The sequence below is a fragment of the Trichosurus vulpecula genome, chromosome 1 (assembly GCF_011100635.1).
Source record: "Trichosurus vulpecula isolate mTriVul1 chromosome 1, mTriVul1.pri, whole genome shotgun sequence".
Taxonomy (NCBI): Eukaryota; Metazoa; Chordata; class Mammalia; order Diprotodontia; family Phalangeridae; genus Trichosurus; species Trichosurus vulpecula.
Genome location: NC_050573.1, coordinates 271,789,930 through 271,812,029, shown reverse-complemented (window position 1 = coordinate 271,812,029; position 22,100 = coordinate 271,789,930). Strand labels below are relative to the sequence as shown.

Sequence of the window (22,100 nt, the reverse complement as noted above, 5' to 3'; positions counted from 1 at the left end):
ACTTTGCGCAACTCTTAAATTAAATCCAATTCATTTGCAAGTCAAGACATCCCTCTCCTGATGTCTTTGGTCTTTTCAGAAACAAAGGATGAATAACAACAATGCTAGAACTTGATAAATATTTTTATTTCCTCTCTATTGTGAATTCACTTTGTTCGTTTCTTCATTTCAGCAATTTCATTTTCTTCTGTGTAAAAAGAAAATCATGTTAGTTAACAGTTTATTGATTTTGCTAGTCTTTTCCATCTTCAAGTTTTCTTTTCAGATTAGCGTTTTGTTTTCCATTTTATCTATTTCTCCCTTAACTTTTAAAATTACTTCTTTGCTTTTTTGTGTTAGGTAATCTGTTTATTTTCAAGCTTGTTTTTAATTGTATGCTAAATCTGCTAAATTTTTTTTCAAATTTGTTAATTTATATTTTCAGAGAGGTAATTTTTTATTCAAGGACTACTTATACCCCAAACTGATTTTAATGTTGTCTCACTGCTAGCATTCTCTTTCACATAGTTATTAATTATTTCTATAATTTATTGTTTTATCCATACTTTATTCAGGATGCCATTGTTGTCTACATTTAGAATTCTATTTTTAAAAAAAAAATATCATTTTAAACAATCATTGTCATGGAAAGACTGAAGTACAGGCAGATATATTTTTGTTTAGAGTTGAGGGCATGTAACAACAATGTTACTAGCAGCTATTGTGAGGGCATAAAACCAACAACACCAGCACAAAGGAGGGCTGCTAGCACAGGTTCTTTGATCTGCTTTTCTAAGGTAAGCAACTTTAAGGAGTTTACACTCTCACTTTAATTAAATATACATATATCATTCACTTAATTCAGAGGAAAAGTCAGCACCCTGAACTTCAGAGCAAATACAAGCAGAAATTATATAAACAGAGCAAAATAACACAAATCAACAGACAGGCTTCTACCTGTCTGACCAAAACTACACATAAATAGTTATCAGAGAGAGAAGCACCAACATCTGGGTTCTCAAAGCTGGGGGGCACCATAATTGCTACCCAGAGTCTCCACAGACGTGCTTCCAATGAGTGAGCCCCCAAACAAAATGCTAACCTCAGAGCATGGATACTCTGTTTAGGGTCCTGGGGCTTCACACCTCTCCAGGGCTTGACACCTCTGGAGGACTTCACACCTCTCCTGACCTATTTAGCAAAAGGGTGTGGGCCTTCCTACAAACAAAGGCAAGACTCACTCAAAGGCACTTGATTGCCTTAGTGCTGAGAAGCACTCCAAAAGAAAAACAGTAAAAAGTCTCACTTTGCTTTTGCTCTTACAGGGCATAAAGAAATATCAACAACACCAAGTGAAAGTGGAATAGTTCCAGGATTGGATACCCTAATAGAGAACTATAGGAAGGCTGGACAAGGAACATAGGAATGGAAGGGGGAGAAAGGCAGGAGCAAAACAGTAGTTTTAGAGGCCTAAAGGTAAATGTCAACTATTATGCAATTTTGTCTAGGATTCACCTAAAAGTAATGACCTGCCTGTTTTATTGTTAGTAGTGATGGATTACTATTTACTATCTGTATAATCCTGAGGAAGTAATTTAACTGTCTCAGGCTCAATTCCCTCATCTGTAAAACTGTAGTTTATGGTAGTACCTAACTATTGCAGGTTGTTGTGGCTGAGATAAATTATTTTTCTATTATATGAATAACCAATTATTAAATTAGGATCCAGACATTTTCTCCTCTGTTTCTTTATCGAGGCCCAGCTTCTGTAGAAGGTCAGTCTCTGAAGGACATGGCTGATTAAGATTAACCCTAACCCTCTGGGAGCAAACTCTTTAATCCTGGACAGATCTCACCTAACTAGGAGACCTTATTTCTGTTTACAGTAGAAACAGAATCCAGTCTGGGTGAGTTCTTGCCAATAGAAAATGAGTCCTATCCTCGCACCCCTCTATTAGAGTTTAGAGTGACCCAGCTCATGAAGGAGGAAACTAACCAAAGTGCTGTGTAAGGAGATGGATTCCTCCTTCCAGATTGCTGGAGGTGGCTGAGGATCATGATCAAGCCACATTCTCAGCAGGAGAAGCTGAAGACTCCTATTCCACCTTCTCATTAAATGCCTATTAATCAGGGTTGATTTTTCATTTGTGATGGGCATTCCCTTTTATTCTCCATTGGGGGTCTTTGGTTTTCAAAGAGAAACCACTGATCATCAATTTATGGATTAATCGCTAGACTAATTAATAAATTGATTATTAATTACCCAGAAACTCTGTCATTTGGGGTTTTACATTCATCACATGAGAATCAAATGAGTTAATTCATATATTTTTGTTTTTTCTTTAATTTGCTGTGAAGCAGAAGTAATCTTTAACAAAGAAGAGATTCAGTGTACAATGCTGATTTTTATTTCCCCATATGAAATCTCTAATCATTGTTCAGGAAATATAACTAACATAATTTTGCTCAATATATTTTATGGCAGCTCCTTCACTAATGATTGACTTTGAGGCAGTACTTTCAGTTATTCCCTGAGAACCTTTAAGTTCTTTGATCATCTATTATTTTTTTTCAGCAGCAAGGCATTTTAGAATGGCTTTATATCACTCCAGCATATGGCAGGTTATGAATCTAAAGTGCTAACCTGCCCAGTCCAAAGAACTATTGAATGTCAAGCTACAAAACACTGCAAGAATAGATTTCATAATAAATAAACTTTCCCTCCCCACAGGATATCACTATTAAATCCTAAAATGGTTCTACATACCCTTTAACTGACACCTCTACTGTATCTATACCCTAAGAGATTAAAAAAAAAGAAATACCTAAATGTACAAAAATATTTATAGCAGCACTTTTCATCCTGGACAAAACAAAATAGAAACTAAGAAGGGTGCCCATTAATTGCGGAATGGCTGAACAAATTATGGCATATGAATGTAATGGAATTCTCATGTTGTAAGAAATGAAGACAGGAATGGTTTCAGAGAAACTTGAGAAGAGTTGTATGAAATGATGCAGTCAAAGTGAGCAGAACCAGGAGTACAATTTGTAAGATAACAATGTATTATTAAATTAAAAAAAAAACAGTTTTGAAAGACTTAAGATCTTTGGTCAATGTAATGACAAATTATAATTCCATGAAATAATCTTGTATGCTACTCCTCTCCTGACAAAAAAAAAGTGATGGACTAAAAATATGGCATGAGAACTGTATTTCTGGACATTGTTGCTATGGGAATTTTCTTCACTTGACTTTGCTTAGTACAGTGCCTGGCACACAAGTAGGTATTTAATGTATCCTTGATGATATGACTCCAATCAACATCAGCCAATATATATGAGCATCGTTATTATAATAGCGTTGTTTTTCTTTTCTTTATTTTCTAATGTAAAGGAGTAAGAAAGAGAAAATGAATTCCTATTAATATAAGAACAATAATAATTATAAACTTCTTTAAAGGGGAAAAAAGAAAATTAACCTTTCATTTTCTGCCATTTTATTCCATGGAAGAAGTAGACATTGTTAGTCCTTGGAAAGTTGGAAGCCTTGGCTAATTCACTTACTAATTTCTACAAGATCACAAAATAAATATAGTAAGTGGCATTGTATTATCACCCTCCTCTACCCAATTTTTCAGAAGAAGAAGTTAAGTGATTTCATTAAATTTACAGAAGAATCCCGTTTAATTCAAGAAGCATTTATTTGGTCTTCCTATAGACATAGTACTGTACTAGGAGCTAGAGATCCAAGGACAAAGCAAAAACCCATCGCTGTTCTCAAGAAACGTCTTGTGAAGGTGAGACCTAGGCCTTTGTTTTACATTCAGCTATTCTGTATAATGTTTTAACTATGGTAAAGAGTTCAATAAACAATAAAATGAAAGGAAAAAATAAATCTAGAATAGTAGGAACAGAACAGGTAAAAATAAATGCTGGAGATGACACTATTTTTGAAAGGACTGAGGAATCATATATATGTATATGTATGTGCATATGAAGGTCAGATAATTATAATAGTTGTAATTTAATAATTGCTTTTCCTTAGCACTTTAAGTTTTGAAAAGTGATTTATGAATATCTCATTTGATCGTTCCACAATGCTAGGAAGTAAGTGTTATTATTATCTCTATTTTACACATGTATAAGCTAAGGCAAAAAGAGGTTAAGTGATATGACCAGGGCCATGCAGCCAAGTATCTGAGGACATATTGGAAATCAGGTCTTCCTTACTCCAGGCCCAGTCCTCTTATCCACTGTACTATTTAAATAACAAAAAAAATGGGGGAAAAGATCACACATAATGGTATTACTACCAAAAAAAATTAAAAAGCTGATTGAGAGAACATAAGCTACTATTGGCCTTTAGACTTATTTTCTCATCTCCATAACATCTTTATGAGAACAATATATTCAAATATTGAGGGTATCCTTGATGAAAATATGAGAAGTGAAGGTAAGCTTTTGAAGACGATTTTCTATGGAGTTCATTTCTACATATTCACAATAATTTATGTAAACCATCATACTAGACCCACAGATGTTTTCAGTGGAAACTTATTACTCAGGAAATGTTTTCCTTCTTGTCAGAAAGAATTCCTAGAATTTCTAGGGTTCTGGAAGCCTTTAATTTAACTTGGGAGAGACTACCACAAGTTCCCATGGGGCATTGAGGTTTGTCATCTGTCAGCCCACATAAGATAGCAAGTTTCTGACATTTAATTCCAATTTACCAGGTCACGTGTTGCTAATTATTCAGTAAGTGCTAAAATGTGTAGCCTGCAATAATGTATTACAGCTTCTACCATTAACTTGCATAATGTGCGTTGATGACTAAGTAGGAGGTCCTTCAGGACAACCCTTCTGTAACTTCTTGTGGTGAGTATCTGGTCCAGAATTGCTATTCTTAAACCTCTCAATTTCCATAAACCCATAAGCATACCTCAAACATTTGTTTGCAGCTTCATTGTTGACATAAGGTTGTTTGAGTTTTTGTAGATGTTGCCTAAGAGAAAGGTGTTTTGATATAATTTTTTCATTTTAGCCATTTCATGGGATCCATCCAGAGTAAAAAAAAAAACACTTATAGGGACACTGAATCCATCCAATGATATGTACTTGTCAGGTACTCTCATTCACTGTGATGTCTGGTAGTTTCAAAACAATTTCTGTAGGTTTTTGACAAATTGATCAATTCTCTTCCTGTTTTTTTTGGGAGAAGTGTGGATAATCTTTGTGTAACTTTCTTAGAGTAGTGGGCCCTGTGTTTCATTAATGTTTTGTGAGTTTTTGTTAAGATAATTTCAAAATCTACCATGGGCTTAAAGTATACTTTAAGATTGATATTACTTACATTTTACTTGTTTTAAATGTGTTTTAATTGAGTTTTGATTTCAAAATGCCTGTAAGTCTCTTAATGTAGAAAACATGACATTTGTAAGTATCACCTTTGTCCATTGGGTTAATTTAATTTCTGGATTCAAGCTTACAACCTTCTACTTCTACTATTCTTAGGTGTATATCAAAAATTGTACATTTATCAAGTTCAAATTACATAGGCAAATAATTGGAAGAAAATTCTATAAGATGAATGAAATGTTAATGTAGTTTATTGATGAAACCAAATAGCTTGATGTCAAACATGCCCATAAACTGATTAATAATATATTTAGATTATATTCCTTTTTAAACTCAAAAGTCATACTTTAGGTCTATCCTGGAGCCTAATAAAGCATTTAGGGCTGGATAGAACTATATTGGAATTAAACTAGAAGGTGCTCCAGTTTTCATTAGTTATTCTTGGCATTATATTGTCATTGGCAGGTTTTAAATCAAGAACAGTTTTCATGTGGGATACCAGATACTCAAGTGTTCTCACTATACTAGGCTCTGTTTTAAATATTTGTAATACATGAATAACCCATAACTACTGAATTAAGTCCAAAACTTTATGCTAATCAGTAAAAATAGTATCAATATTTTCTCATTTTCAGGAGAAAAATTGAAAAATTTTTTAATGAGTTATGCTTTCCACCCTAGGGGCTTTTTAGCACAATCTTTTTGTTTCTCAGTCTATATATTGTTTTCTTGTAACTGTTTATAGATTTTTTTAGTAATACAAGCTATGAGTGTTTTGTATAAAGTAGTAAGACACATATTTGGTCTATATTTAGAGAGATCATTGATTTTTTAATGTCTTGCTAATATATATGTAACATATTTTTTTGAATAAAGGTGGGATTAGGCTTGAGTCCTGAAGGAAATTCACAAAATACTTTGCTAATATTTCACACACTTCTGTGAAGCATTGAAACAAATGAGCGTAGTTCCTAGTGAGATCCACCATTTTAAAGCACTACAGAGAAGACAGTTTCAATTACTATGTTTGACTTACACAGTGTATTGTTCATTGTAATAATGGCAACAAGGTTTCTATTAGATCCAATTTGTACTTTCATTTTGCTAGAATTCTTTCAATCACGTGGACCAGAAATTTTCCATGCCCTCCTTCTTTGAGTATCCTTTCTTCCAATTTCATAGATTCTCAAGTCTCTGTACTAATGTTTTTCTATTAATGTTAAATTGTTTATTTTGTTCTTTATTCTGTTTGACTTATTACTTTATTTTGCCCTTTTGACTTTTGTTGTGTTGTTGTTTGTCCTTTGGAAGAGGACCAATGACATCAGGAAGGTGATGTCTTTTTTTTAGGAGCAGATAGTAAGTTTATTTACAGTAAGTGAAGCAGAGAGTGAATAGGCCAAAGAGGTGTGGGTTTGGAAGTGAGGATGATGGTAACCCTGAAAATGTAGTTAGATACCTCAGGGGCAAGAAGATAATTTTCACACTGAGAAAGTTAGGGGGGTGGATCTTTGTGGAAAGGGGAGTTGTTCTCAGCCATTCAGCACCATCTAGACTAGCTCTTCATAGTTGATACAACCAGTCTTCATGCCCTACCACTAATACTTCCACTTCTTCCTCTGTCATCTTCTCACCTGGGGTGATGAAGACATGTTGTATTTCAGCCCCCATGACTGTACTGTTCTCTTCCTTTTCACACATGTGAAGCCCTTCTACATAGTCTTCATATGTGTCCTGGTCCTTATGGTTTGCTATGGTCTGCATTATTGGCAGAAAGTGTTCTAAGTCACCTTCACATTCAGCTCATCAATCTTGGGATTCCCTAAGACCTTGAGCACCTCAGCATTGGTAAGGTTCTGGCCCAGAGCTTGCATCACGTCCCCACACTGGCTGTATAAGATCTTTCCATCTCCTGTTTGGTCAAACAGCTGGAAGGCCTCCTTGAACTCTGCTGTCTGATCCTCTGTAAAGTCACACATCTTGGCCATGCAGTTCACTCACTTGTACTAGTGCTACTGCTGTATGTAAAGGCTCCTTCTCTCTCCAGGAAGGTGATGTCTTGACTTGCAAGTGAATTGGATTTAAGTGAGGCAGAGGTGTACAGAGTCATCAGCATCACTCTCCTTCAGAGTCACTGAAGTCCAGTGGCAAGACATAGGTCAGGATGACTATCGATGGCCCCAGATGCAGTGGGAGACCCTGGCCTTTTCAAACTAAGGTCTCTGCCAGGTCTCAGTTTGTCTGAGGCAACACCCATCTGATGATTAAAAGCTAGGTAAGAATTGAAGCAAAAGATGGCCTAGTTTGATTTCCCAAAAGAATCAGTATGGGAGGGGAAGACCCTCAGAGTTTCTCAGTGGAAAAATCATGAACTTTTGTTTGTCTTTTAATTGCTATTGCAAAAGGATCTAAAATTTCTGATTACTTTTGTTTTTGTATTTTGTTCTTATGTTTTCCTTCTACTGTCTTTGAGTGATACAGCATTCAAGTTGTCTACCATACGTGCCAGAAAGATTTATATGGTGTTCAAATGCCTCTCCTCACATCTTCAATAGTTCTCTCAAGTTCCATCTGCAGTGTTTGATGTCTGTTTTTACAAGTATTCCACAATAACTTCAAATTTCCTCCTATGTTTCTTCTTGTGTCTACAGCATATACTGCTATTTGCAAGTACTAAAATGTTTTTATACTTACTTAAATGGCACAGTGGATAGGATACTAGACCTGGAGCCAGAAAGACCCAAGTACAAAACCAATCTTAGACACTAGTTATGTGACCCAGAGCAAGTCCCCTAACCTCTCTCAGCCTCAATTTCTTGATCAGTAAAACTGAGATAATAGTAGCACCACCTCCTTCTGCTGTTAGGGGGATAAATAGGAAAATATTTGTGAAGCACTTTGCAAAACATAAAGTGCTATATAAATGCTAGCTGTTATTATTTTTACACTTCTCATTAACAATTTTAGAAGAATATATTTGTTCATGATGGTTATGGCAAATGTCAGCTTCTAAAAATCATTCCGATTTGTTATAACTCTTCTGCTATTTAGATTCCTTTCATCTAACTCAAAAAGAGATCTTTTCTAAATTCAAGTTTAAATGTAGCTATCAGTTTTTCTTTTTCTTTTTTTTATTTGTATATTTTAATTAATTTATTTATTTTTAGTTTACCACACATGACTCTACATAGTTTTTAGTTCCAGGTTTTCTCCTCTCCCTCCCCCCTCCCTCCCCAAGGCGGCATGGAAGCTCATATAACTGTCCTGTATAACTTCGCATTGAATTAATTTATGCACTAGTCAATTTGTGGAGAAGAATTTTGACCAATGGAATGAATCATGAGAAAGAAGAAACAGAACCAAAAAAAAAACCCAAAAACAAAAACAAAAGAGAAGCAAAAAAGGCGAGCATGTAGTGCGCCTCACTCTGTATTCAAACTTCACAGTTCTTTCTCTGGATGAAGATAGCATTCTCCATCGTGAGTCCCCTGGAGTTGTCCTGCCCCTTAGGTTGCTGAGAAGAGCGCAGTATGTTAGGGTTGGTCCTCACGGAATCCATATATCTGTGGCTGTGCACAACGTTCTCCTGGCTCTGCTCCGCTCACTCAGCATTATGTCGTGTAGGTTTTTCCAGGTTGTTATGTAGTCTGCATCATCCCCATTTCTTATGGCACAGCAGTATTCCATCACTTTCATATACCACAGCTTGTTCAGCCATTCCCCAATTGATGGGCATCCCTTTGATTTCCAATTCTTGGCTACCACAAAAAGAGCTGCTATAAATAGCCTTGTACATATGGGTCCTCTTCCCGCTTGTGTGATTTCTTTGGGATACAACCCTAGAAGTGGTATTGTTGGGTCAAAGGGTATGAACATATCTATAGCCCTTTGGGCATAGTTCCAAACTGCTCTCCAAATTGGCTGGATCAGCTCACAACTCCACCAGCAATGCAACAATGTTCCAATTTCCCCACATCCTTTCCAGCATTTATCATTTTCCTGTTTTGTTATTTTAGCCAATCTGACAGGAGAGATGTGGTATCTAAGAAGAAGAAAGTAATGATAAGGTAGATACATCAGATACCTCAAAAGGTAATATGAACTGGTCTCCAGCCCAAAAAGCACTGCTGGAAGAGCTAAAGGAGGATTTTAAAAACCAAATTAGGGAGTTAAAGAAAATATGGAAAAAAAGATGGGCGAAATGGCTACGGAGATTCAGAATCTAGAGAGAGAAAATCACACCCTAAGAGGCAAGATCAACCAATTGGAAAAGGAGACTCAAAAGCAAAATGTAAACACTAACTCATTAAAAATAGACTTGAGCAAGTGGAAGCTAATGAATCTATGAGGCACCAAGAAGTAATAAAACAAAATGTAAAGAATGAAAAAATAGAAAAAAATGTGAAATATCTGATTGGCAAAACAACTGACCTGGAAAATAGATCCAGGAGAGACAATTTGAGAGTTATTGGTCTACTGGAAATCCACGATGAAAAAAAAGAGCCTTGACAGTATCTTCGAAGAAATTATCAAAGACAACTGCTCAGAGGTCCTAGAACCAGAGGGCAAAATAGTCATTGAAAGAATTCCCGATCATCCCCTGAAAGAGATCTCAAACTGAAAACACCAAGAACTATTATAGCCAAATTTCAGAGCTATAAACTCAAGGAGAAAATACTGCAAGCAGCCAAAAAGAAGCAATTCAAATATCATGGAACTACAGTCAGAATCACGCAGGATCTCTCAGCTTCCACATTAAAAGACAGGAGAAATTGGAATATGATATTCTGAAGGGCAAAGGAGCTGGGACTACAACCAAGGATCAACTACCCAGCAAAACTCAGTATAATTTTCCAGGCAAGGCGATGGACATTCAATGAAATAAGGGAATTCCAGACCTTCCTGATGAAAAGGGCAGAACTCAATGGAAAATTTGATCTCCAAACTCAAGAGAGACATAAAAAGGTAAGCAGGGGAAAAAACCCCACAAACCTTATTAACCAATAAGGGTAGGTTGTTTACATCTTTATGTGGGATTATATCATCTGATGTATGTTTTATGTATATATATATATATATATATATATATATATATACATACATACATACATACATATATATATACACACACACACATATATAAGTCATTTTTGTGAATGGTACAGCTATTATGACAATTGAAAGGGATATACATAGGTTGTGAATGCCTGTATAAATTAACTGATGTAAAGATATAAAATATAAGTAAGAGATATAAAGGGAGGGCTATGAGGAAAGCGGTAAGGAGGTAGTAGAAAAGGGTAAATTACATCAAATGAAGTGGCACAAAAACATATTATAGTAGAGGGAAAGAAGGGAGGCAGAAGAGCAGTATTTGAGCTTTACTGTCATCTGATCTAGTTCAAGAAGGGAATAACATACTCTGATAAGTTTAGAAATCTAACTTGTCCTACGGGAAGTGGGAGGGTAAGGGGGGAAAAAGGGAGGGGGGTGGTCAGAAGGGGGAGGAGAAGTAGCAAGTGGGTAACAGTTAAATAAGGGAGGGGAATAAAGAGGGAGGGTTAACTGAGGAAAGCGGCGGTCAAAAGCAAAACTTTGTTGAGGAGGAGAAGAGGAAAGGGAGAAATAAAAGCATAAACAGGGGGAAGTAGGATGGAGAAAAAGACACAGATAGAAATCATAACCCTGAATGTGCAGGGGATGAACATTCTCACAAAACAGAAGCAGATAGCAGAATGGATTAAAAACCATAATCCTACAATATGCTGTTTACAAGAAATGCATTTGAAACAGGGGGATACACATAGGGTAAAGGTAAAAGGCTGGAGTAAAATATATTGTGCCTCAGCTAAAGTATAAAAAGCAGGTGTAGCAATCCTAATCTCAGACAAAGCAAAAGTAAAGATAGATTCAATTAAAAGAGATAAGGAAGGACATTATATCCTGCTAAAAGGCACCATAAACAATGAAGCAATATCATTGCTTAACTTAGATGCACCAAGTGGTAAGGCATACAAATTCTTAGAGGAGAGGTTAAGGGAGTTACAGGAAGAATTAGACAGCAAAACTATAATATTGGGAGACCTCAACCTCCCCCTTTCTGAACTTGATAAATCTAACCTCAAAATAAATAAGAAAAAAGTTAAGGAGGTAAACAGAATTTTAGAAAAGGCACATATGATAGACCTCTGGAGAAAACTGAATGGGGATAAAAGGGAATATACTTTCTTCTCAAAAGTACATGGCACATACTCAAAAATTGACCATGTACTAGGGCATAAAAACCTCACAATCCAGTGCAGAAAAGCAGAAGTAGTCAATGCATCCTTTTCAGATCATGATGCAATAAGAATCATTTTTAATTAAGTACCATGGAAAAATAAGCTAAAAACTAATTGGAAACTAAATAATTTAATTCTAATGAATGAGTGGGCCAAAGAACAAATCAGAGAAACAATTAATAATTTCATTCAAGAGAATGACAATAATGAAACAACATACCAAAACTTATGAGATGCAGCAAAAGCAGTTCTTAGGGGAAGTTTTATATCCCTAAATGCCTACATGAATAAAATAGGGAAAGAGGAGATCAATGATCTGGGCATACAGCTGAAAAAGCTAGAAAAAGAGCAAATTGAAAAAACCAATTAAATACCAAATTAGAAATAATGAAAATCAAAGGAGAGATGAATAAAATTGAAACCAAGAAAACTATTGAATTAATAAATAAAACAAAGAGCTGGTTTTATGAAAAAACCAATAAAATTGATAAACCTTTGGCCAATTTGATTAAAAAAAAAGAAAGAAGAAAATCAAATTACCAGTATCAAAAATGAAAAGGGTGAGGTCACCTCTAATGAAGAGGAAATCAAAACAATAATTAGGAATTATTTTGCCCAACTGTATGCCCATAAATTTGAAAACCTTAGAGATATGGATGAATATCTACAAAAACATAAACTGCCCAGGCTAACAGAGAAGGAAGTGAAATTTCTTAATAACCCCATCTCAGAAAAAGAAATTGAGTATGCCATCAATGAACTCCCTAGGAAAAAATCTCCAGGGCCAGATGGTTTTACATGTGAATTCTATCAAACATTTAAAGAACAACTAATTCCAACACTTTGTAGACTATTTGGGAAAATAGGTGAAGAAGGAGTCCTACCAAATTCTTTTTATGACACAAATATGGTACTAATACCCAAACCAGGTAGAGTCAAAACAGAGAAAGAAAATTATAGACCAATTTCCCTAATGAATATTGATGCAAAAATTTTAAATAAAATATTAGCAAAAAGATTGCAGCAACTCATCACGAGAATAATACACTATGACCAGGTAGGATTTATTCCAGGAATGCAAGGCTGGTTCAATATTAGGAAAACTATTAGCATAATTGACCATATCAACAACAAAACTAGCAGAAACCATACGATCATCTCAATAGACGCAGAAAAAGCCTTTGACAAAGTACAACACCCATTCCTATTAAAAACACTAGAAAGCATAAGAATAAGTGGAACCTTCCTCAAAATTATAAATAGCATCTACCTAAAACCATCGACAAGCATTATTAGTAATGGGTATAAACTAGATGCATTCCCAATAAGATCAGGGGTGAAACAAGGATGTCCATTATCACCCCTATTATTCAATTTGGTACTAGAAACGTTAGCTGTAGCAATAAGAGAAGAAAAGGAAATTGAAGGAATTAGAATAGGAAAAGAAGAAACTAAATTATCACTTTTTGCAGATGATATGATGATTTATCTAGAGAATCCTAGAGAATCAAGTAAAAACTACTTGAAATAATAAACAACTTTAGCAAAGTTGCAGGATATAAAATAAACCCACATAAATCCTCAGCATTCCTATACATTACTGACAAAGCCCAACAGCAAGAGATAGAAAGAGAAATTCCATTCAGAGTTACTGAAGGCACTATAAAATATTTGGGAGTCTATTTGCCAAGACAAACCCAGGGCCTATATGAACATAACTATGAAACACTTTTCACGTGAATAAAATCAGATCTAAATAAATGGAAAAATATCAGTTGCTCATGGTTAGGCCGAGCTAATATAATAAAAATGACAATTTTACCTAAATTAATCTATCTATTTAGTGCCATACCAATCGAACTACCAAAAAATTATTTTACTGAGCTGGACAAAATAATAACAAAATTCATTTGGAAAAACAAGAGGTCTAGACTATCTAGGGTATTAATGAAAAGACATGCTAGAGAAGGTGGCTTAGCCACACCAGATATTAAACTGTACTACACAGCAGCAGTCATCAAAACTGCCTGGTACTGGTTAAGAAACAGGGGTGTGGATCAGTGGAATAGGATAGGTACACAAGTAGGAGAAATCAACAAGTTTAGCAATCTACTCTTTGATAAACCCAAAGAGGCCAGCTTCTGGGCTAATAATTCACTATTTCACAAAAACTGTTGGGAAAATTGGAAAATGGTAGGGCAAAAACTGGGCATAGACCAATATCTTACACCATATACCAAAATAAAGTCAAAATGGGTTCATGATTTAGGAGTAAAAGCTGATACTATAAGTAATTTGGGAAAGCAAGGAATAGTTTACTTATCAGATTTATGGAAAAGTAAAGAATTCATGACCCAACAAGAGATAGAGAGCATTACAAAATGCAAAATGGATAATTTTGATTATGTGAAATTGAAATGTTTTTGTACAAAAAAAGCCAATGCAACAAGAATTAGGAGGGAAGCAGAAAATTGGGAGAAAATCTTTGCAACTAGTATCTCTGATAAAGGCCTCATTTCTAAAATATACAGGGAACTGAGCCAAATATATAGGAATATAAGCCATTCCCCAATTGAGAAATGGTCAAAGGATATGAGCAGGCAGTTTTCAGAGGAAGAAATTAAAGCTATCTACAGGCATATGAAAAAATGCTCTGGATCACTACTGATTAGAGAAATGCAAATCAAAGCTATCAGTTTTTCAAAATCACTGGAGACATGGATATTGTTCTCATCCATTTCATCACTAAGTATACTTTGTGCAGTTTATCTTAAAGATTTTAGATGACTTCTGGTTTTCCTATTGTTTTTGCTTTTGATTTAAGCAGCTCTTCCATTATGTCTCTTGGGTTGTCTTATCTAAGCTTAGGGATAAAATTATTTTATAGGATTATCTTGCTTTGATCTGCCTTATATTGTTGTGTGTCTTGGAGAAGAGGGTACCACTGACAAAAAAGTATTAAAAAAGCCTTCTCTATGCATGGTAAGTTTCATTTCTAATTCTGTTATGATTGTGACACACAATTAAGATATTCATGTCTTCGGGGCCATTTCAAGTGTATGATTACCCACTGTAGAGGGCAGAGCCATCTGCACTGAAGAATTTCTACCCTAACAGACAAGGGTATGATTATCATCCAAAGATCAAGCTAGTTAGTTTTGAGTATGTTCATTGTTAAAGGGCTGGCCACAAGAAGATGACTTTTTTTTCCTGACATGGTAATTCATGAAGACCACATATTAGTGGATAGTATTCCTATACCATTGCAAGTATGGATTCTTCAAGTATTAAGATACCTATCCAAACTAACAGTGGCCGTAGCCCTGCTGTATTCTGAATTCATCAGATCATACCTGGAGATCTGTTTTGGATTCCTCATTTTAAATGGAAACTGACAATCTAGATTGTGTTCAGAAAAGGGCAACAAGGATGATGAAGGGTATAGAAAATATTTCTTATGAAGAAGTTGAAGGAACTAAGGATAGAAAAAATCCAGAATGCAAAAATGAGGATTTTAAGTGTAGAGAAGATTCAGGATTGACATAATAATTATCTTCACATTTTTAAGGTGTAGCATGAGGAAGAAGGATTGGAATCATTCTGTGGATCTACGGTGGTGAAGATCAATGAATGAGTGTTTTTAAAAGGCAGATTTTTGTTCAAAAAAAAGATTTTTTTAAAATGAAGAATAGTCCCAAAGTGGAATAGTTACCCTGGGGAAATCATCTAACTTCTCTGGGCCTCATTTTTCTCCTTTGTAAATCAGAAAGATGGAGAAAATGTACTGTAGGTAGGGCCTTTTAGCTTTGGAAGTCTGTTACTACCTTCTGAATAACTAGTATTTCTTGGCAAATGAGGTTCTAGTCTTATAAAACAGAGCAGAGAAGGAACTGTGGCTGTAGGACATCCATGGGGCCAGATGGCAGAGTGAAGTGGTTGCCCTATCACATGCCTGTACTCAGCATGAAGGGAGGTCATTGCTTTTGTCTGAAGCTGCCAGCAGCTCTGTCTGGGGACTTTGGCTGACCTTTTCTTGTATTTGATCTTGAACTGGCTGAGTTCCTGCTGAAGAAAAGATCCTTAAGAATTTGGATCTCAAATTGGGGGTGGGAATCCTCACCTTGAATTTTAATACAAATTACTTGAACTTGAATGGAAAAGTGGAGTTCCACAAAGTGTTTGGAGTAGTGGGACAGTGATTTCAGAAACTCTGAAAGAAGGGATTATGGAGACTCTGATCACAATCATATTTTGGTTTCTCCAAAGTAATTAGGAAATATTGTTCCAATTACAAGCAAGAATGTTTTTTTCAAAGTCAGTGTTCCCTTAGAATAGGTTGCTGTTGTTGTTTTTGAAGTGTCTGTTTCACATGACTGGCTCACTGCTCCAACCATTTTGTGGAATTCCATTTTTCTGTTCAAGTAATTTGTACTAAAATGAAAGGGGAGGATTCCCACCCCTAGGTTGAGATCCAAATTCTTGATGATCTTTCCTTTAGCAGGAACTCAGCCAGGCTAGGATCAAACACAAGAAAATGTCAGCCAAAGCCCCCAATATGTTGCTGTCTCCCCTATCACTGACTTCCCGAATGTTTATAGATTTAAATAACAAACACTAAACAGTCGCTGGTCTGACCACTTTGCCATCGGACTAGAAAAAGTACCAATGTAGTTATAGAAAGAGAATATGGCTTCCTGACACACAAACCATCCTTCAATTCTAATTTAGCAAACAGACATTGATTAAATGCCTTCTGTTTGCATTGCTCTGGATAAAATCACAAAAAGAAAACCAGCCCTGAAGACTGAAGAAAATGCTTCCTCTCTCCTTTCTTTATTACAGTAAACTCCCTGCTACCAGAGGTCAGGGATTGTGTATTTAAGGAAATGAAGAAAGGAAATTTGTGTAGTTGTGTTTATTTGCCATTGCCATGGTACTATATTTAAAAACCCTGGCTTTGATTTGTTATTTTTACTTTTTGAGATTTTTTAAGGTGTTCAAAACAATATTCCTCTTTCATTAAAGAAAATGTTAATTTTAGGGCACAAACTTTAAAAATACAGAAGTAAAGCATTTGAAGAAGAAACATGGAAAAGAAAATTTTCAAACATTTCCTGACATATTTCTAAACTGAATCCCAACCAATGATGCATATACTTTCTTTTTTTTTGTTCTTGGTGGTCTACAAAAGTCTATAAAAGCTATTGAAAGCAATTGTAGAAAACAACAGGAAATCTAAATGAATTGGTCTTTTATTACAAGTGGTGTAGGAGGTTCTCTTCCCTCAGGGATGAGATGGTGACTAAGAGGTTCAGTCTATTAAGCTACAGCGTCATTTGACAGTAGGATGTTGAAGTCAGGGTTCAGAAGTTATTTCCTCTGGCAGATCTCATTTCCAGACAGGCTAGATTTTCATGTGTGTGTGTGTGTGCGTGCATGTGTGTGTGGAGGAGGAAAACAGAAAGATTCTTCTAAAATGTTCTTTCTTTTTCCTTTTTTCTTTCTCCAAATAATTTCATTCAGTGTGATTAAATTATCTCATAAATACAAAATTAGGATAAAAGGAATCTGCAGAATACTCAACAGGAATTATGTTTCTTTCAAAGAAGCTCTGGTATCATATGTAAGCCTATATTAGTAATTATCACTTCTTTAAAAAATGAATACCTGATTGTTGCTCAATCAGACTTAAAGCAGGTTATGATGATTGATAAGGTCTTCTACATACATGCATATAGTAGGTGCTATATCATATATATATATATGTATAATATATGTCACATATATAGTATAGATGGCATAATATATAGTACACATAGGAGAAGGGAAGGAGTACTTTCCAGGGATGGCATGGTGTGGAGTGGATTTTATGTGAAGGAATAGAGATCAGAGATGCTTCCTAAGTTTGAGGAATACCAAGAAGACCAGTTCGACTGGATAATAGAGAGTATGAAGGAGATTAATTTTCCAGAAGCTTAGAAAAGCAGCTTAGAACCAGGTTAGAAAGAGCCAAATAGTTTGGACTTTTAATAATATTTTTAAAAAGCATTCATTAATTGCCTACTATGTACCAAGCACTGTGCAAACTCTTGGAGGCACAGCAAAAGTAAGATAGTCCCTCACATTAAAGGAGCTTCCATCCTAATGAAAGTAGTGGTGAGCTGCTAGAGTTTATTGAGCATGGAAGCAACCTGGTTAGACTTCTTTTAAGATTCCTTAAGGAATCAGTGAATGTCCTCTAAAGGAAGCAGTAGGTTCTATCCAAGCTTTTTGTTCTCATTTAGTTCTTACAGATTTGAAGGAGGAATAGATAAGCTTACATATAAAAGTATAGTATAGCATAGTATAGTGTATATTAGTATAATGTAATATATTAGTATAATATAATAAAACAAAGTATAAGAATAATATAATACATTAGTATAACAACACAACTATATGATATGATATGATATGATATGATATAATATAATATAATATAATATAATATAATATAATATAATATATATAATATAATATAATAATATAATATAATACAATATAATATAATACAATAATATAATACAACATAATATATACAACATAATATAATATAACATATCATATAATATCATATAAAATAATATAACATAATATCATATAATATCATATAACATAATATAACATAGTATTTCTTTAAAGAACAGTTCCTGATATCAGTAACGGGCTTCATATGGTGGCTGGGCAGGATTGATGGGGCATGACTGGGACATGCACACTAGACAGACACTCTAGAATAGAAGAAGAGACTAGAATACATGCCAAGTTGAGTAGGAGGAGAGGAAGTCTGGAGGAGTAAAGGTCAGGACAGGTAGGATATCAGTGTCAGGTAGGTCCATATGGGTATAGCAAGTGGATGGTGTCAGGAGTGCATGGTATCAAGCAAGAAGAAGGCAGGTGGCATGCAGGGAAGACTGGCAGCAGAAAACAGGGATCTAGGTATGAAGCAAAGTTTCTGACTAGAGGAAGGTGGGATGCTTGGACTAGGGAAGAGGCAAAGGATTCAAGTAAGAATGCATATATGGGGGAAAGAGATAAAGACTGCAGATAGTTTCTTAGGACTGGGGCAAGAGGTGTTAAAAGAAGTTGCCACTCTACTAATCTCTGAAAATCAATCAATCAATCAATCAATATGAAGTGCCAACTATATGCCAAGGGTTTCACTAGGCACTATATCCCTAAGTCCAAAGAATGAAACTGCTCTTACTTGCAATGAACTTAAACTCTACTGGTGTTTGAGCTCTATCTTAAAGGAACAAAGTGTCTCTGTGAGGGGAATATAAGGAAGAAGTACAATCCAGGAATGGGAAATGGCATATGGTGAGGAGGGGATACAGATAGGTCAAATTTAGCTACAATGCAGGGAGCAGGAAGAAGAAAAATGTCAATCAGTCAATAAAGATTTCAGTGCCTACTATATGCTAGGCACTGTGCTAAGCACTAGGGATACAAAGAAAGGAAAGCATCTGCTTTCAGGGAGCTCATGGTTTAATGAGAGAAACAATATAAAACCAATTATGTACAGACAAGTTGCTATATACAGGATAAATTGGAAATAAACAACAGAAGGGAGAGACTAGAATTAAGGAGGTTTAAGAAAGTTTTCTTGGGGGGCAGAACCAAGACGGCAGCCGCAAAGCAGGGACTTGCTTACACTCTCCACCACATCCCTCCAAACACCTATAAAAATGGCTCTGAACAAATTCTAGAGCTGCAGAACCCACAAAATAGCAGAGGGAAGCAGGGCTCTAGCCCAGGACATCCTGGATGGTCGTTGGGAAGGGTCTATCACACAGAACTGGGAATGGAGTGTAACACAGCCCAGTGTGGGCTGTGCCAGGACCAACCAGACCAGGAGCTGGGCAGAACAGGCCCTAGTGCCCTGAATCAGTGAGCTGTGGCAGTTACCAGACTTCTCAACCCACAAACACCAAAGACAATAGAACAGGTTAGTGGGAAAAGCTGCAGGGACAGAGTGAAAGGAGTTTCCAGTCAGCCACTGCCCTAGAGGCAGCAGAGGTGGTGCAGCTCTGAGGCTGCTTCCAGAGCTACAGCTGCAGTTGCTTCTGGCCCCAGGCCCACCTGATGGGAGGAATTAAGCTGGGGATTAGAACTGGAGTGCAAACCCTGCTTTACCCTGCTTGGATCTGGGCTGTAATCCTGGTTGGCAGTTCTTGGGGGAGAAGGAGCACTAGTATGGCAGAGCTTGCTGTGTAGAAGTAGCTCTGAAAAAAGCAGCACAGCCCCTCAAGCTTGGGACAAAGTACTCTCTACTCTACAAGCAGTTATACCCTGACAAAAAGCTCAAGGGTCAAGTAGTTGGCTGGCAACATGAACAGGCAGTGAAAAAGGACCCAGATTTGGACTCAGACTTTGGAATCTTTTTTTTGGTTTCAAAGAAGAGCAAAACATACAGCCAGAAGAAGTCAACAAAGTCAATGAACCTACATCCAAAGCCTCCACGAAAAATATGAATTGGGCTCAGGCCATGGAACAGCTCAAAAAGGATTTGGAAAGGCAAGAGAAGTAGAAGAAAAATTGGGAAGAGAAATGAGAGTGATGTGAGAAAACCATGAGAAACAAGTCAATGACTTGCTAAAAGAGACCCCCCAAAATACTGAAGAAAATAACACCTTAAAAAATAGACTAACTCAAATGGCAAAAGAGTTCCAAAAAGCCAATGAGGAAAAGAATGCCTTGAAAGGCAGAATTAACCAAATGGAAAAGGAGGTCCAAAAGACCACTGAAGAAAATACTGCCTTAAAAATTAGATTGGAGCAAGCGGAAGCTAGTGACTTTGTGAGAAATCAAGATATTATAAAACAGAACCAAAGGAATGAAAAAATGGAAGACATTATGAAATATCTCATTGGAAAAACCACTGACCTGGAAAATAGATCCAGGAGAGATAATTTAAGAATTATTGGACTACCTGCAAGCCATAATCAAAAAAAGAGCCCAGATACCATCTTTCAAAAAAATTATCAAGGAAAATTGCCCTGATATTCTAGAGGAGAGGATAAAATAGAAATTGAAAGAATCCAACGATGGCCTTTTGAAAAAGATCCCACAAAGAAAACTCCTAGGAATATTGTCACCAAATTCCAGAGCTCCCAGATCAAGGAGAAAATACTGCAAGCAGCCAGAAAGAAACAATTTGAGTATTGTGGAAATACAATCAGGATAACACAAGATCTAGCAGCTTCTACATTAAGGGATGGAAGGGCTTAGAATATGATATTCCAGAGGTCAATGGAGCTAGGAATAAAACCAAGAATCACCTACCCAGCAAAACCGAGCACCACACTCCAAGGCAAAATATGGATTTTCAATAAAATAGAGGACTTTCAAGCTTTCTTAGTGAAAAGACCAGAGTTGAATAGAAAATTTGATTCTCAAACACAAGAATCAAGAGAAGCATGAAAAGGTAAACAAGAAAGAGAAATCACAAGGGACTTACTAAAGTTGAACTGTTTTGTTTACATTCCTACACGGAAAGATGATGTGTGTAATTCATGAGACCTCAGTATTAGGGTAGCTGGAGGGAATACACACACACACACACACATATATATATATTATATATATATATATATATATATATATATATATACAGATATTATATATAATATATATGTAGAGAGAGAGAGAGAGAGAGAGAGAGAGAGAGAGAGAGGGAGAGGGCGAGGGCACAGGGTGAGTTAAATAGGAAGGGATGATATCTAAAAAAATAAAATCAAATTAAGGGATGAGAGAGGAATATACTGAGAGAGGGAGAAAGTGAGAGATAGAATGGGGTAAATTATCTCAAATAAAAGTGGCAAGGAAAAGCAGTTCTGTTGGAAGGGAAGAGGGGGCAGGTGAGGGGGAATGAGTGAATCTTGTTCTCATCAGATTTGACTTGAGGAGGGAATAACATAAACACTCAGTTGGGTATCTTACCCCACAGGAAAGAAGGAGGAAAGGGATAAAAAGAGGGGGATGATAGAAGGGAGGGACCATAGGGGGAAGAGGTAATCAAAAGTACACACTTTTGAAAAGGGACATGGTCAAGGGAGAAAATTAAATAAAGGGGGACAGAATAGGAGGGAGCAAAATATAGTTAGTCTTTCACAACATGAGTATTGTGGAAGGGTTTTGCATAATGAGACATATGTGACCCATGTTGAATTGCTTGCCTTCTTAGGGAGGGTGGATGGGGAGGGAAGAGGGGAGGGAATTTGGAACTCAAAGTTTTAAAAGCAGATGTTCAAAAAAAGAGTTGTTTTTGCATGCAACTGAGAAATAAGATATACAGGCAATGGGTCATAGAAATATATCTTGCCCTACAAGAAAGCAAGAGAAAAGGGGATAGGGGGAGTGGGGTGACAAAAGGGAGGGCTGACTGGGGAATGGGGCAGTCAGAATATGTGCCATCTTGGAGTGGGGGGAGGGTAGAAATGT

At 36.2% G+C, this 22,100-nt stretch overlaps 1 pseudogene; it reads right to left on the bottom strand.

Moving 5' to 3' along the window:
- Positions 1-6,887: 6,887 nt before the first annotated feature.
- Positions 6,888-7,316, bottom strand: LOC118833793 (annotated as a pseudogene).
- Positions 7,317-22,100: the final 14,784 nt, after the last annotated feature.